The following is a 15,735-nucleotide window of genomic DNA, read 5'->3' as shown; positions in this document are numbered from 1 at the left end:
AATTTAGTTTGGACATTTGAAGGAAAAAAATAATTGATAACACACAAGGAAGAGTTCTCAGAGCAGCAAACGACTGTAAAGATAATATATAAATATACTGTGAGAAGATTTATATTTCTATTGTTGCAGTGTTATTTAAGTTCATTCATCCCATATTAGGAAAGTATTTATTGGCTTTATTCGATGCAGTAGGGATATTATACAATTAATTTTTCATTAAGTATCTTCTAAGTAATGAATAAAAAAGCGCTTGATAGACAAAAAGTATGAATAAGTAATAATTTAAAAGTAATAAAGAAGATGAAGAAAAGAAGGAAAGCACAGCTCTTAAACCCTTCTGTGAAGAAAGACATATCTGTGCAGTGAAGACAAAGTGTGTTACTATCAGGCTAGACACTCTTCTGTACTTTGGACCTTGGAACTAGGCAATGAAGGAGAGTGGCATGTTTAGGGGCACCACATAATGGTAGAGATAAAGACAATTTGGAGCTGCATGCCAGGTTCATGCATGTAATCCTGGCTATTCAGGAGACTGAGATCAGTAAGACCAAGTCCTAGACAGCCCACACTAATAGTTTGTGGGACCTCATCTTCAAAATAACCAAAGCAAAATGGACCAGAGGGTAGTAGAGAATCTGCTTTGCAAGCACAAAGCCCAGGGTTCAAACTCCAGTTCCACAAAAACAAAGAAAAAAATAGGCAAAAGCTGAGAAGAAGCAGAGTTTATGGAAGTCCCATAGTGCCTGATGGGCTGTATTTTGGGAAGAGCTAGATCTGCTAGCCAGTTTTACTTTACTTTTGGAATTGTGCTTTTCTTTGGTTATGCTTGATATTAAATTAATCTTGGAAAACACTACTGCCATGTCTCCGTATTCAGACAGGAATGGAAGCATGGGTGCTATGCCTGTGCTTTAGAAAATATAATAAAAGAGGAAGAAATTCAACCTCATTATTCAGCCCAGTGATGATACCTAGGACTTTTTTTTTACTTTATCTGATCTGTCTGAACAACATCTTTTCTGTCTAAACTGTCCATTCAAGCTGTGATTAGATTGCTACTTGAACCTATAAATGGAGCAGATTGCTTTGAACTATAATTAGTTACCAATGACTCCATGCAAAATGGTCTAGAATTATGGGAGCATTGTTTATTCTTTTGGATTATGTTTTTGTTCATCAAACCAGTCACTTGGAATTTAGAATTAGTCATAATTGTAACTATGGTAGCCTAAACAATTTAACTTCAGTGGAAATTATAGAAAAACATATATAGCATTTTGAGGTGAAGATTATATAACTATGTGATTATGTGCAATTCAATCTTTATCAATTAGCATTAACATCTGTATAAATACATTTGTGCATAAATATATTTATATGAAAATTATGTAAATGAAATAGCTGAAAAACTTTTCTGCATTTAAAACAGTATAGGAGAGTACTGCCTCTGACCTTTATTTTAAAACTTTCAAGATAATAATTTCAGTAATAAATTAAACAAGTGTTTTCATCATATCCCCCTGTACTGACATAGAGATTATTACCTCCAAATTTCCAGTATTAATTTTAGTGTGAAAAACATGCATTATTGATAGACTGATTTTTTTCCAAGTAATTTTTGCACTGCATCTTTTACATCTTTGTTCCTCAAGCTGTATATGATGGGATTCAACATGGGAATCACAATAGCATAAAATATTGACACTATCATGTCATGCTCCAAAGCATAGCTGGAACTTGGTCTCACATACATGAACACAAGTGTAACATGAAAAACAGTCCAGTTAAGTGACAACCACAGGTAGAAAAAACTTTTCACTTCCCTTCCACAGAACCTGTCCTCAGAATAGCAGACAGAATGAAACCATAGGATGGGTGTCAGAACAAGAAATTTCAAGAAGAGGAAGGATATCACAGAACATCGGTCTAATTTCATTGGACCCACAGAAGGATAGGTTGAAAGAGGCTATGGTGTGTATAATAGCATGCACAATTCCACCAACATAGCAAGCCACGATCAGCAACACATAGACTCTGGGTGACATGCTCACAGAATAGAGAAGGGGGTTGTAAATAGCTACTTAGTGGTCATAAGCCATTGCAGCCAAGAGAAAGCATTCCGTGGTTCCAAAAGTAACAGCAAAAAACATCTGTACGGCACATCCAGAGAATGAAATAATCTTCTTCTTTGACATAAAATCTACCAACATATTTGGTGTGATAACAGAGGAATAGCAGGCATCTATGGAGGACAAGACACTCAGAAAATAGTACATGGCGTTGTGGAGTTGGGAATCCCAAATGACCAGAACAATCAGTCCTAAATTTCCCATGAGAGTGAAAAGGTAAATTGCTAGAAACAGGAGGAAGAAGATGATCTGCAACTCAGTGGTCTGTGAATCCCTTCATCACAAATAGAGTGACTTCAGTTACATTCTTCATGCTGAAACCTCACAGAATACACTTAAAAAATCACTGTAGAATATCAGCTCATATTACTAAGAAGGAATGAATATTATCACTGCGAGTCTAAGGACATAACTTATGCTCGCATGTGCCTCGTTTTTGGGGAAGTGACTAATTTCCCTTCAGCAGACTAGAAAACAGTGACATGATTGTGCTTTGAGTATCCATGCCATTGGCGGATGAGTGAGGCCGAACATATGGGTGTTCAACCCTGGCTGAACTCATGCAGCCTTTTAAACCATCAGGTCAAGTGGTTGATGGGCCCCTGAATTCATACCTGTTTTATATTAAGCATATTATAACATAAAGATGAGATAAGATAATAGCTTATCTGAATGGACAAGCTATTACATCAGGGAGTAGAAAAAATTTTAGATAATTCAGTAATTTTGTACAATGAATTCCAATAATCTTTTCACCTGTAAAATCAGTGTAAGTTTGGAGTAGATACTGAAGAACAAATTATGGTAAAAATGAATCTCTGATAACTTTAATTATAGGCTTGTTAAATTATGTGGTTTTACTCAGTATTCTAGGTAGATTAAATTTCATGAAACATACTTTAGAGAACATAGAGTTCTGATTTTTATGTATTGTTTTGAAAGAGTAAACATGAAAATTATATCAATTCTATTTTCCACATTACAGTGGGCTTACTTTTACCTTAGACAAAGGAGGCATTTCAACTAAATTTTTATTGAAGTAGGCCTTTCAACAAGAGTGTGAAATAAGATATATCGTGAATATGACTAAAACAATATTAGCAAATCATGGAAGGATTTGGAGCTATCTCTAAAAAACACATTATTTCATGACTACTGATTAATATAGGTTTTACTGTTAAGATAGTTCTTGAAGTTTAAGGAATTTCCCGCAATATCTTTTTAATTATCTGAAAATTTACTCAAGAAACAGCACATGCAGGTTTGGGGACACTTCAAATTTGATGAGTTTAGGTTGGTTATATCCATTTTTCTCAACTGTTGATAAATCCCAAAGGAGATGTCCCAAAGGGAATATGCCCCGATTATTTTCTATGCATAATCACAGTTTAGTGGTTTGCTTCATAATAAAACAAGTAAATGGTCCTAGAATACAATCCTGCCTGCTTCTGTTAATTGACTAAATAGTGCTCTTTGATACCAGTTTTAAATGTTTTATATTTGCATTTTCATGATGATTAGTGATTTTGAACATTTCTCCTGGGAATTTTAGTTTCTGGTCTTATGTTTAAATCTTCTTCCATGTTGAGTTCATTTTTCCACATGTGGTAGATAAGGGTCTAATTTCATTATTTTCTATTTGAGTATTCAGTTTTCCCAATACAATTTTTGGTGTGATCATCCTACTTTCTGCATTCTTGGCACCTAATTGAAATCAGTTAACCAGATCTATAAGATTATTTCCAGGCTCTCTGTTGTGTTCCATTGGTCTATTTATCTGTTTTTATGCCAGTATAGCTGTTCTTAGTTACTGTAGTTTTGTTATGTACTTAAAATCAGAAAGTGTGATGCTTCTAGCTTTGATCTTTTCCAAGATATTTCTGGCTCTTGCAGATTCTTGTGATTGTACAAGATTTTTCATGTTGATTTTCTATTTTTGTAAGATATACCATTAGAATTTTTGAATGATTGCAATGAATCTAAAGATTACAATGAGTAATAAGGACTATTAAAAATGCAAACCAAGACCACAATGTAAAATCATATTATACTTATTAACATAGTCACTATCAAAAAAATTTAAAAAAACATGTTGATGGGAGTGTGAAGAAATTGGACCCCTTTTACACTGCTGGTGGGAATATAAAACAGCACAGTCACTATGGAAAACAGCATACAAGTTCTCTGAACATTAAAACTACACGTACCACACCATCTAGCAATCTGACATCTAAGTACTTACACAAATAATTGAAATGATGATTTAAAAGGGTTATTTGCACTACTATGTTCATTGTAGCAGCATCTACAAAATCCAAAATATAGAAATAAAGCTTATATTCACTAATGAGTGAATGGGAAAAGATTTTGTGGCATTTACATACAATGGAATCTTATTTAGATTTTCATCGAGACAAAATAGTAGCACCTCACACACTTTATACAAAGTGAAATAAACCAGACTCAGATAAACAAACACTGCTTGATTCTACTTCTAAACATATCTAAAATAATCAAATACTTAAACAAAGAAAAATGGCAGTCATCAGGGATTGGGAAGAAGGTGAAATAGTACTTGGTATTCAATGATAAAATTTTAGCTATGCAAGACAGCTGCTGGTGGAGTGGCTCAAGTGGTGGAGCACCTGCATAGCAAGTGTGAAACCCTGAGTTCAAATCCCAGTACCACCAAAAAAAAATAGCTATGCAAAACAAATTATTCCTAAAAATATGAAGTACAACATTGTGAACATTGTGCTATGGATAAAAATACTGTATTACAAACATAAAATTTGTTGACAAGTTTCTGGTTCCAAGTCACCAGAGTAGGGTCAGAAATTTCTTGATCTTATCAGAGAAAAATTCACAGAAAGACAGAAAGGAGACATTAGCAGGTACAGGTTTATTGATGCACAGCAAAATGAACATAAAATGAAAGTACACTCTCTTTAGGGAGGGAGAGTGCACAGGCTTCAGAATGACTGATTGCACTGAGGTATCAAGACTTCCAGCTTTAATTGGGGTCTGTAGGCATGGAAGTGGTTATTACTGGGAAAATGGGTTATATGTCATTAACTCCTGGAGACTGGGTTATGCATCATTAACTCCTCTCATATGTCAGGGAGGAGGGATTTTGGTCTTTTGTGTTCAGACTGGAGCTTTTTACTTCCTGTCGGCTGCTGGGGCTACAGAACAATGTGACCCTGCTGCATGTTCCAAATCATTCCATTGAGCCATGATTGAAATGATTGAGCCAATGATTGAAATCATTCAATGACATTGAGCCATGATTTGATTGTTTTTAACTTCCAAGCCATCATTTTTGGCAATCAAGTTTCCTAATTCACTGCATAACCTCCTTTTCAGTCCTCCTCAAGGAGTATGGGCACTTACATTCATATAGTGGAAAAGGGCTATAAATCTCTTTTTTCATAACTATTTTCTAGTGAACATGAGTGCTGGCACTACCTGTCAGTCTATCTTTTCTCTTCCCTATCTATTAGGGCTCATTGATGAGACTCAGATGGTGGTATGTAATGATGTGACAGCCTGAACTAAAGGTCCCAATTATTGATGGTGCTCATCTTATGATATTGGCTGAAAACCCTGGTGAAACTTTTGAAACTCACCAGTTGGGTTTGTTTTGGGTTGCCACTGAAATCATTACTCATTGCAAGAAGAGCTACTGACTGTGGCTGTCAGTAGCAGTAATTAAAGGGTGCAGATTCTGTGTTTACATAACAATTTGATGATAAGTCATATCCATTTAACAAAACAATTGCAATGGCTTCCCATTTGGTGCTATGACTTTCCCTACCATAGGCTTTTAATCCTAGCTTACAGTAACAAATATAGATCACTTCCTAGAGGGTGGGCCTAAGAACCAAGTAGAATGTTGTTATTTGCTGTCATAGTATTTGTGCCACTATTGCACCAGTTAGCAAGTTCTGCAGGACAATGCTGGCAGAGTAACACATGGGACCCATTGTCAAACAGGACTGTTGGTAACAATTCTCCTCTAGCAGACTGCATGATAATTTCCAGTAGTGCGAATGCTGTCAGTAGGGAGGAAGCTCCCTGATCTTCCCAGTTTATTTCTCCGTGTCCTATAACCAGAGTGTGTGGTGTCTTCAGCAATAGGGAATTATCATCCAATTCTGGTGTGCAACCAAATGTAGTGGCAGTAGTTTGTATGCTGGGGCTGGGTTGCTGGGTGGACCTCCCTGAAAACAACTCATAGGAAACTAGCCCACCCTTGGTACTGGGGTTTTTAGTTAACAACTTTATGGCTTCTGAAAGCACTCTTTTTCTCCCATGAAGTGTGCCTTTATTTAAGCTCATTATCTTTGGTTTTAAGTAACTATGCAACATCCATGATGAACATGAATTCTTTTATATCCCTGGCAGTCTCTACTACTTGATATTAACTTGCTTGCATGGGGGAGGCACTCTCAGTAATTCCCATTTTGCCCAGCTATGTGTGTTGCTGCCTTTACCTTCTGTACCCTCAGGTTGAATTCACCGATTATGTTGATTATAATCAGTAGGGTGTACCCAGAACCACATCTACTCCTGGTATATTATCATGAGGGGAGACATACAAACCATGTATTCCCAGGGAAGATAGTTGTTTATTCCCAGGGATATTTCTGATATTTTTTACCTGAACTTTCCTATCATTGCATTCATGCACAGTTCTCCATTGCCTTATATGTTTGGGAGATTGCCATAAATTAGGGTGCACTCTGTCCCAAGGTCCACCAGAGCCTAGGTGGTATATACATTTGTAGAGAACCAATATATTCACAGCTTAATGTGGGGCCTCTGGTCCCACATGTATGATCCTCATGTGCAGGCAACTTTGACCACCTGAGAGTTTCAGCTATCAATTACCCAATAAGGTCCTCTGCTTTTTCTTTTATGAGTTGCTTTGTACATGGGAAGTGCATTTCTTCATCTCCCCTTTGCATTGGAAAGCTGCTTCTATGTATTCAAAGTTTTCCATAAACTTACCAAGATGATACTGGATTTTAATTTTGTATGTGTGTGACCCTGGGGTCTGAATTCAGGGCCTCACACTTGCTAGGCAGGTGCTCTTACCACCTGAGCTACTCTACCAGTCCAGCCTTAGGTTTTCTCTTAACTGCATCCCATCACAAATCTTATGATCTACCTCATTAACTCCCATTTTTGATCTTATTTGTTCATTAGAATTTGGAATAATTTTCTTGTGTATCTTTCTATCATCTATCTATCTATCTATTTATTTGTTTATTCATTTTCATACCAGAGTTTGAGTTTAGGGCTTTGTACTTGCTAGGCAAACACTCTACCATTTGAACCATGCCTCCAGTCCATCTTGCTTTAAATTTTATCTATTTTCCTTTTCAATAGGACACCTTTGCCCTAAGCCAGTGTTGGATCAAGATCCTTCTACCTCTCCCTCCCATGTAACTGGTATCACAGGCATTCATAATATGCTTAATCACAAATTCCTTTCTATCCACAAAGTTTTCTCTTACTTACAACTTTATTTGTATCTCCTCTTTTCCTTCTTAGTTGCCCCTTTCTACCTTGTTTATTGACCCAAAATATATTCATGAAAGAATGGAGCAAATTATAATCACCTCTCCACACATAGTTGCAAGTCTTGTGCATACTGTATTACTGCTTGGATTATTAAAAAAAAAAACCTCTCTTTACACATTTTCGCTCTGGACTCACATGAGTCTAAGAGTTACAGAATGTTGCATTCCAACTAGGGCTGGCTAAGAAAACAAAACAACCAAATGACCTTGAATAGCAAACTGCTTTAACACAAGCAAGAAAAAGGCAGAACCATGAGAAAATGAATAAAGAGCCAACCCAATAGTTGCAGCTTAGAGTATAAAAAATTTAGGGATACAAAGGACAAATTAGTGGATAATTATTTGGTCATTCCAGACACTGAAGAAAAGGACTACTGCTCTATTCTTGAGGTATTCCTTCCACTGCTATAACAGTGCAGGTTTTAGAAGTTAAAGGTCCATCATGAGAGAGTAAATCTGAAAAGGCAGTCTCTTAAATTGATAAGGAACCAAGTAAGCCTATTGGTTAACACATTCAAAGTCACTCAAAGCTCCTCCACTCTGATGTAGAATGTCCTGCAGTAGGCTACAAAGGGCACTTGGAAATTTTCATTGGACGTGGGCAATAGTTGCATTTTGAGGCATGATCCTAGCTCCATTCAAAGCTGAGGGCAGTCCCATTTCCAAGATCCCTTTGTTTTCATATGTGACAAGCCATCTTTGGTGGCTGGCCTTCTTAAGGATATTTCTTACTCAAATACCCAGAATGTTTGCAGTTAAAGCAAACCTCTTTCCTTTAGAATTTCAGAGAAGTGCTTCCTGAGTAATTTAAAACTATCATGGCTCCTCAGAGGAGTCCAAAAACTTGACTCACTGTTTTTTAGCCTCTGATTTTGTCTCATCTTATGCCCTATTTCTTTCTTCCTTGCCTGATCACTTTTGTCAAAGATTAAGATGTCTGTATCTAGTAAATGAAACTAAGGGTTTTGAAGAATCAATTCTAAATTTTGGAGTTTCTTCCCAAGTTTTGATCCAAGTATACATTAAAATGTTTCATCAGAATAATGAGACATTCTGGGATTAGTGAAGACAGAATTAGTACATCTTCTAACTACTGCTGCAGCCACCTCATATAGAGATTGAAGTAAAACGGGGGAGGGCAGTTTGGACACAGTGGAATAAATGGGCTTTCAGAGAGGCAGCAGAACTGCTTCAAATGACTGTACATATAGTCGGAGGGGCTTAAGGCTTAAGAGTCAACATGAGTTCTAAGAATTACATTTTCTTTTTCCTAGTACTGGGGTTTGAACTCAGAATCTCACACTTGCTTCACAGGTGCGCTGGCACTTGAGCCACTCCACCACCCCAGAATTACATTTTCCTATGGAGAATAGATAGCATAAATTTGGCTTGTTACTTTGGGCAGTAAATACCTCACATATGGCACCTTAAACTTTTTCTCCTGCCTCTGGAAGAGATGTAGTTGGAGGATTATATCACAATTTAAACTCTCATTTTCAGGCCATATTTCTCCATCCTCAAGTTTATATTATTTGTATTGAAGCCAAGTTACATTTCAGGAGTAAATTAGAGCTTTCCCATTGAGCAAATCTATAGATAGTTACTTCTGATGTTTTAGAGTACATTCCAGAAGGGAGTCAGTCTAGATTGAGTGAGAATAATTCAAAATGACAAAAAAGAAGGTTTAAAATGAGGTAAAGGGAGCCAATTTCTTCACGAGGAATCCTAGAAGCTTTAGAAGAAACCCAGAATTTCAGAGTTTTGGCTTAATCTTATTGCTAAGGAGAGATCGCTTCCTCTATGAATATACACTGCAGATCTGAACATTCTGAGGTCCAAGTTCTGGCCTGATGTTTGTTGTCCCAAGTCTCATAACTCTCTTGGACCTTCCAAAGTCTATGATCTTTGGGTTCCCTGAGTGAGGTCCCAAAGAGTTTGCATCCTGTCTTACCCTAAGATCATTTTTACCTATTTGGAGGCTCGTTTCTGTCAATTGAAAACCTGTTAGTGTCATAGAGAAGGAATTCAAACCTTGAGAATTCAGATTCTGGTGTATCAGTAGATCTGTACCTCTAGCAGTTTATAGTCGGTTCATGTCAAGTTAATTAGGGTAGTTCCACATTTTCATATACGATGGCAAAAGATCGGGTGACATTGAAGTCAAGCCCATGAGAGGAAATCATTGCTCTCTTGATCCTGCAACTCTAAATAAACTGTTTAGAATAAAATTCTCAAATGTCCAGTTAGGTATTGTGCTGCAGGGAAATGATTGAATTCTGTATAGCAGAAATTATTAGCATGGAAACTAAGTAGCACAATACATATGAGACATGCTGGTTAATAGAAGATAAGCTAAACTGAGACTGCCAAGAGAAGATTAAAGAATATAGAAAATAGCTAAGATTAAAACAGGCAAAATCCTAGGAGCACAAACCTCAGGGGTCAGATATGAGTGGTGTTATTGGTGTCCCTAGAGCAATACATGAAGTTTGATTGTGGTGGGTGGGAAGCACTAATGCCACTCTCACTGTGTGCACCACTCAACCTGTCATGGTAATCTTTATGTGGCAACCCTCCTAGTAAAATATATGTGCTCAAATCATGTCTGTAGGGAGTGGCAGTTTAGTTTCCCTCTCAAGAAAATAGACAAGCATCAAGTGAACAAGAGTTAGTGAAGCAAGATTTATGAAATTGAAGGAGAATAAAGTCATCCGCCCCTGCATTGCAGTGTCCTCATTACTCCTGACTTGGCTTCCCAAGAGATGTTACCAGACACACGTCACTGGGATGGACCAGAAGTTTCTTGGTCTCTTTGGAGAAAGAGCTGAAGGATAGACACAGAGGACACATTAGCATGAGCAGCTTCATTCATGCAGAGCAAAGCAAAGCAAAGTTAAGTTATACTCTTGAGGGTCAAGAGTAGGTAGGCTCCAAAATGAGTGACTGTGCTGAGGATCCCAAGATCTAAAGTTTTGATTTGGGTCTGTGAGCGTGGGAGTGGAAATTCTTGGGAAACTGGATTATTCATCATTAACTTCTGGAGACTGGGTTATATATCTCCCACGTGATAGTTGATAGAGGTTTTGAACTTGCATTTTCGGACTTTTCTCTTCCTGCAGGTTGTGGGGGACTGTGAGTCAGCAAGATCCTGCTTTAATGCACAAGTAATTTCCTTAAGATGAACAGGCTAGTCTGTGGTGTTTTATTTTCTTTAAAATCATTGTTCCCAGCATCAGGTTTCCTAAATGTCTGCCTAACCCCTATAACAATGTTAAGTTTTCTTGTCATTGCATTTAAAATCAAAATAAAATATCAAAACTATGCCTCAGGAAAAAATGTGTGATTTAATACTACATAAGAACTCTTAAAATATGAGACAAAATCTTATATCATAGGGTGGACATGGTGGTGTATACCCATAATCGCAGCTATTTCAAAAGTGGAGGCAGTGGCCCTAGTGGGCAAATTTAGTGACACCTTATCTCAAGAACAATATGGTAACAAAATGGCAAGAAGGAGGCTAATAGCATCGACTCATCCCTAGTGTCTCTTGTGAAAGGACAGGGAATAGTTGGACAGCAGCTAATCTTTTAGGAGGGTGATGGTAGGCCACACTCATGTTTCAGTAGTGAATAGCCAGAACTACATTTTAAAAAGGTAGGCATACAGCACTGGCAGGATGAGTAGAAGAATCTTTCAGGCCGATTGAAAGACCAGCCAGACAAAGCACACACAGCTGCAAAGACCAGGGACTGAGGCAAAAGAATGAAAAAGGCTGATTTACTCTCTATACAAGAATGAGTACAGAAATCTTAAACCAGCTGAAACCACAATATGAAAGGGACTAAAGTAGAATGAAAAAATTTAGAGGAGATAAACCAATTGGGGCTATAGTACACATATACATGGAAATATCACAAGGAAACTCACTATGTAGCTACCTTTACCTTAAACAAACAAAAATGTCATTTTTTTCTTTTATCTTCTCTTTTTTCTTCTACAATATTGGAGAAGAAGAGGGCAGAACAGGTCCTGTGGTGGGTGGGTGTGGTACCAGTAGGAGGGGAGAGGTAGCAGGGAAATAGAGTAGGAGGTGAATACCACACTAAAATGTGTACATATGTGTGTAAATGCAAAAATGAAACCTGTTAAAACTGTTCAAGGAATCACAGGAGAGGGGGATAAAGAGAGTGGCGGGGGAGTGAATTCAAGTATGATATATTTGATACATTATAAAAACCTTTGTAAATGACACAATGTACCCTCACTCACCACAATAATAAAGGAAAAAAGCAAAAAAAGAAAGGCATTAGAAAATATTCACTGGGATTTCTACTGTTTGATTGTGAGCAGAAACTCTTATTTGGAAAGAATAAAGAATCTAGAAACCATTGGAGATTGGATAAAAAAGGGAGAAAACTTCAGGAAGTGTTTGGGCAGAAGTGACACAGCAGAGGGTGGGAATGGAGATGAAACAAACAATAAGAGTCTCAGACAACAGGTAACCTTGGACTCTACCTAGCAGAGTTGCAGTCTAGCTAGGCAGGGGTCCTGGAGACCACAGTGTATAGGCAGGAGGGAGGTCTTTCTTCTTTACAGCATTCAGTCACAGCACAAATTCAAGCAAATTGCTCTTGAACTCATGAAGGGGAACAGAATCCATTCTGCATCTATGCAGAGCTTGGGAAGGGGGGGATCGGGAGGACGGAGCCCGTGGAGTCTTCCACTGCAGACTTCACCCCTAGTGCAGAGTGCACCTCTCCTGCAGAGTGCACCCCTACTGCAGAGTGCACTCCTACTGCATCCCTATCACAGCTCCAGGAACTTGAAGACTCCAGAGATTAGAATCTGCTGATCCAAAACCTTACAGTCACTTGTATCCAGTCCTGAGGAGTAGCACCCACTGGCCTGTCCCTGAGAACATGCCCTCTGCTTGCTAGATGGTGGACAGAATGGAAAACACTGGGAAATAGGCAACAGGCTGGTGAATCTGCCCAAGAAAGTAGAGCTATTCGGCATTTTCCCCTGGGTCCATGCCATTGGCATACTTACAGGACTGGAAACCAGTTCTTTTTTTCACTATTTCAGAAAATAAAAGCTTTTTATTTTATTTCATCACTTTTTAATATTTGTTTTCCTCTTTGACAGATCACTTTTCTTTTTTTTATTTTTATGTTTTTTTAATTCATTTATTCATATGTGCATACATTGGGTCATTTCTACTCCCACCTCCCGCCCCTTCCCTCCCCTCATCTCCCTCCCCACTTCCAAGCAAAATCTGTTCTGCCCTTATCTCTAATTTATTGAAGAGAAAACATAAGCATTAGTAAGAAAGACAAAGCGTTTTTGCAAGTTGAGATTTGAGATAAGGATAGCTATACAGAGAGATTCTTAGCACTGCTTTCATGTACAAATGTGTTACAACCCAAGTTGATTCATCTCTAACTGATCTTTACACTAGTTCCTGATCCCCTTCTCATGTTGACCTCTGTTGCTTTAAGGTTTCTGTATTAGCTCCTCTGCAGTGGGGACATGAAATACTTTCATATTTTGTGTTTCTTAGCTATCCCCCTACACCTGTGTGTGCTCTCCCCTTTTCATGTGACCCAATTCCAACCATAATTCTATATTTGCCATAGACCTAAAATCCTCATATGAGGGAGAACATATGATTTTTGGTCTTCTCAGCCTAGCAAACCAGAGTGATGTTCTTCAGTTCTATCCACTTACTTGTGATTGAAAAGATTTCTGCATGGCTGAGAAAATTCCATCATGTATAAATACCACATTTTCTTAATCCATTCTTCAGTAGGGGGACATCTTGGATGTTTCCATACTTGGCTATTGTGAATAACACTGCAATAAACATGGGTTTACAGGTGCCTCTGGAGTAACCTGTGTCGCATTCCTTTGGGTATATCCCCAGGAGTGGTATTGCTGGTTCATATGGCAGACCTATGTTTAGATTTTTAAGAAGCCTCCAAAATTTTTTTCAGACTGGTTGCATTAGTTTGCATTCCCACCAGCAGTGTACAAGGATTGCTTTTTCCCCACATTCATGCTAACACCTGCTGTTAATGGTGTTTTTGATGATGGCTATTCTAACAGGGGTGAGGTGGAATCTTAATTTGGTTTTGATTTGTCATAGGGATTTTGATGGGAATTGCATTAAACACGTAGATTGCTTTAGGTAGTGTAGCCATTTTTACTATGTTCATTCTACCAATCCATGAGTATGGGAGATCTCTCCACCTTCTGTAGTCTTCCTTGATTTCTTTCTTCAGGAGTTTATAATTCTCCTTGTAGAGATCATTCACATTCTTTGTTAAGTTTACTCCCACTACTACTGTGCCAGAGTTTATAGATGTTTTTAGGTCCTTCAGAGTATGTTTGATGAAATCAGGTACATTGACAATGGGTGCATATAAGTTGATAATTGTTATTTCCTTTTGGTATATTTCCCCTTTTATTAGTATGGAATTTCCTTCTTTATCTCCTTTAATCAAGGTAGGTTTGATGTCTACTTTGTCTGAGATAAGTATTGCTACTCCTGCCTGTTTTCAGGGGCCATTGGCTTGGTAAATCTTCTTCCAGCCTTTCACCCTAAGCCAGTACTTGTTTCTGTCAAAGAGATGAGTCTCCTGTAAGCAACAGATTGTTGGATCTTCCCTTTGAATCCAGCTTGCCAAATGATGTCTTTTGATGGTGGAATTAAGTCTGTTAACATTCGGTGTTAGTACTGATAGGTATGTGGGGATTCCTGTCATTTAGTTGTCTTTGTTGTTTAAGGTTTTGATTGTGTGCAGTTAAATCAATGTTACTCTCTACTTTCTTGCCTTTTCTTCTTCCATCATTTTGTGCTCTCTGTTCTTTCATGGTTTTGTATGCTTTCATTTTCTGTGTTCAGAATTCCTTGAAGAATCTTTTGTAGTGCTGTGCTAGTGGTTCTATATTGTTTTACTTTCTGCCTATCATGGAAGACTTTTATTGCTCCATCTACTTTGAGTGATAGTTTTGCTGGGTAGAGTATCCTAGTGTTGAAGTTATTTTCACTCAGTGCCCAGAAGACCTCACCCCAAGCTCTTGCTTTTAAGGTTCTGTTCAGAAGACTGCTGTGATTTTGATAGGTTTACCTTTGTGTGTTATTTTTTTTATCTCTTACAGCCTTCAATATTCTTTCTCTATTCTCTGTGCTATTTGTTTTAATGATAATATGTCATGGGGTAGTTTTATTTTAGTCAAGTCCTGGTGTCATGGAGGCTTCCTTTACCTGAATGGGCATAGTTTTCTGTAGATGTGGGAAATTTTCTGTTATTTTGTTGAATACATTATGCATTCCCTTTGCTTGCACCTCTTCTCCTCCTTCAATGCCCATGAATCTCAGGTTTGGTCTTTTGATGCAGTCAGTGAGTTCTTGCATTTTCTTTTCACAGGTCTTAAGCTGTTTAATAGTTCTTCAGTTTTTCCTTTAATTGCCATTTCATCTTCAAGTTCTTATATTCTGTCTTCTATTTGATCTACTCTGAAGGAATGGTCTTCCATTGTGTTTTGTATTTCTGTTTCATTTTTTCTCCTGAGGTGTTCCATACTGTGGGTTACTTCCTCTTTGATATTGTCAATTTTGCCCTTAATTCATTTATCTCTCTATTTATGGTGTTCTCTGTTTCACTTTGGTATTTATTTAGGGCTCCTATGAGTTCACTTATTTGTTTTTGTGTCTTTTTATATTCTTTATTTTTATGGTCTTGAAATTTCTTGAGTGCCTCCTGTATGTTTTGGTTCACCTTGTCTTGTAACATCTCCATGAAATTCTCAGTGATTTCTTGCAGAATTTCTTCTTTCAAGGTGTTCTTGTGGGCTTCATTGGTTCCTTGGGATAGTCTACCTTTGTTTTGTTTGGATCTGGAACTGGGTATCCATTTTCTTCATTTCCCTCTTAATCCTGTACTAATTTATTATTGGGGGGAGAATGGCTTCTGTCCCTTTTTCATCTTCCCATTACTCCACTTGGTGATGTT

At 37.7% G+C, this 15,735-nt stretch overlaps 1 pseudogene; it reads right to left on the bottom strand.

The window, feature by feature from the left end:
* Nucleotides 1-1,585: 1,585 nt before the first annotated feature.
* LOC141424086 (olfactory receptor 5T7-like) lies at nt 1,586-2,442 on the bottom strand (annotated as a pseudogene).
* Between the last annotated feature and the right edge of the window lie 13,293 nt (nt 2,443-15,735).

This window comes from Castor canadensis, chromosome 1, assembly GCF_047511655.1.
Source record: "Castor canadensis chromosome 1, mCasCan1.hap1v2, whole genome shotgun sequence".
NCBI classification, from domain to species: Eukaryota; Metazoa; Chordata; class Mammalia; order Rodentia; family Castoridae; genus Castor; species Castor canadensis.
This window is presented reverse-complemented; position numbering and strand designations above follow the sequence as displayed.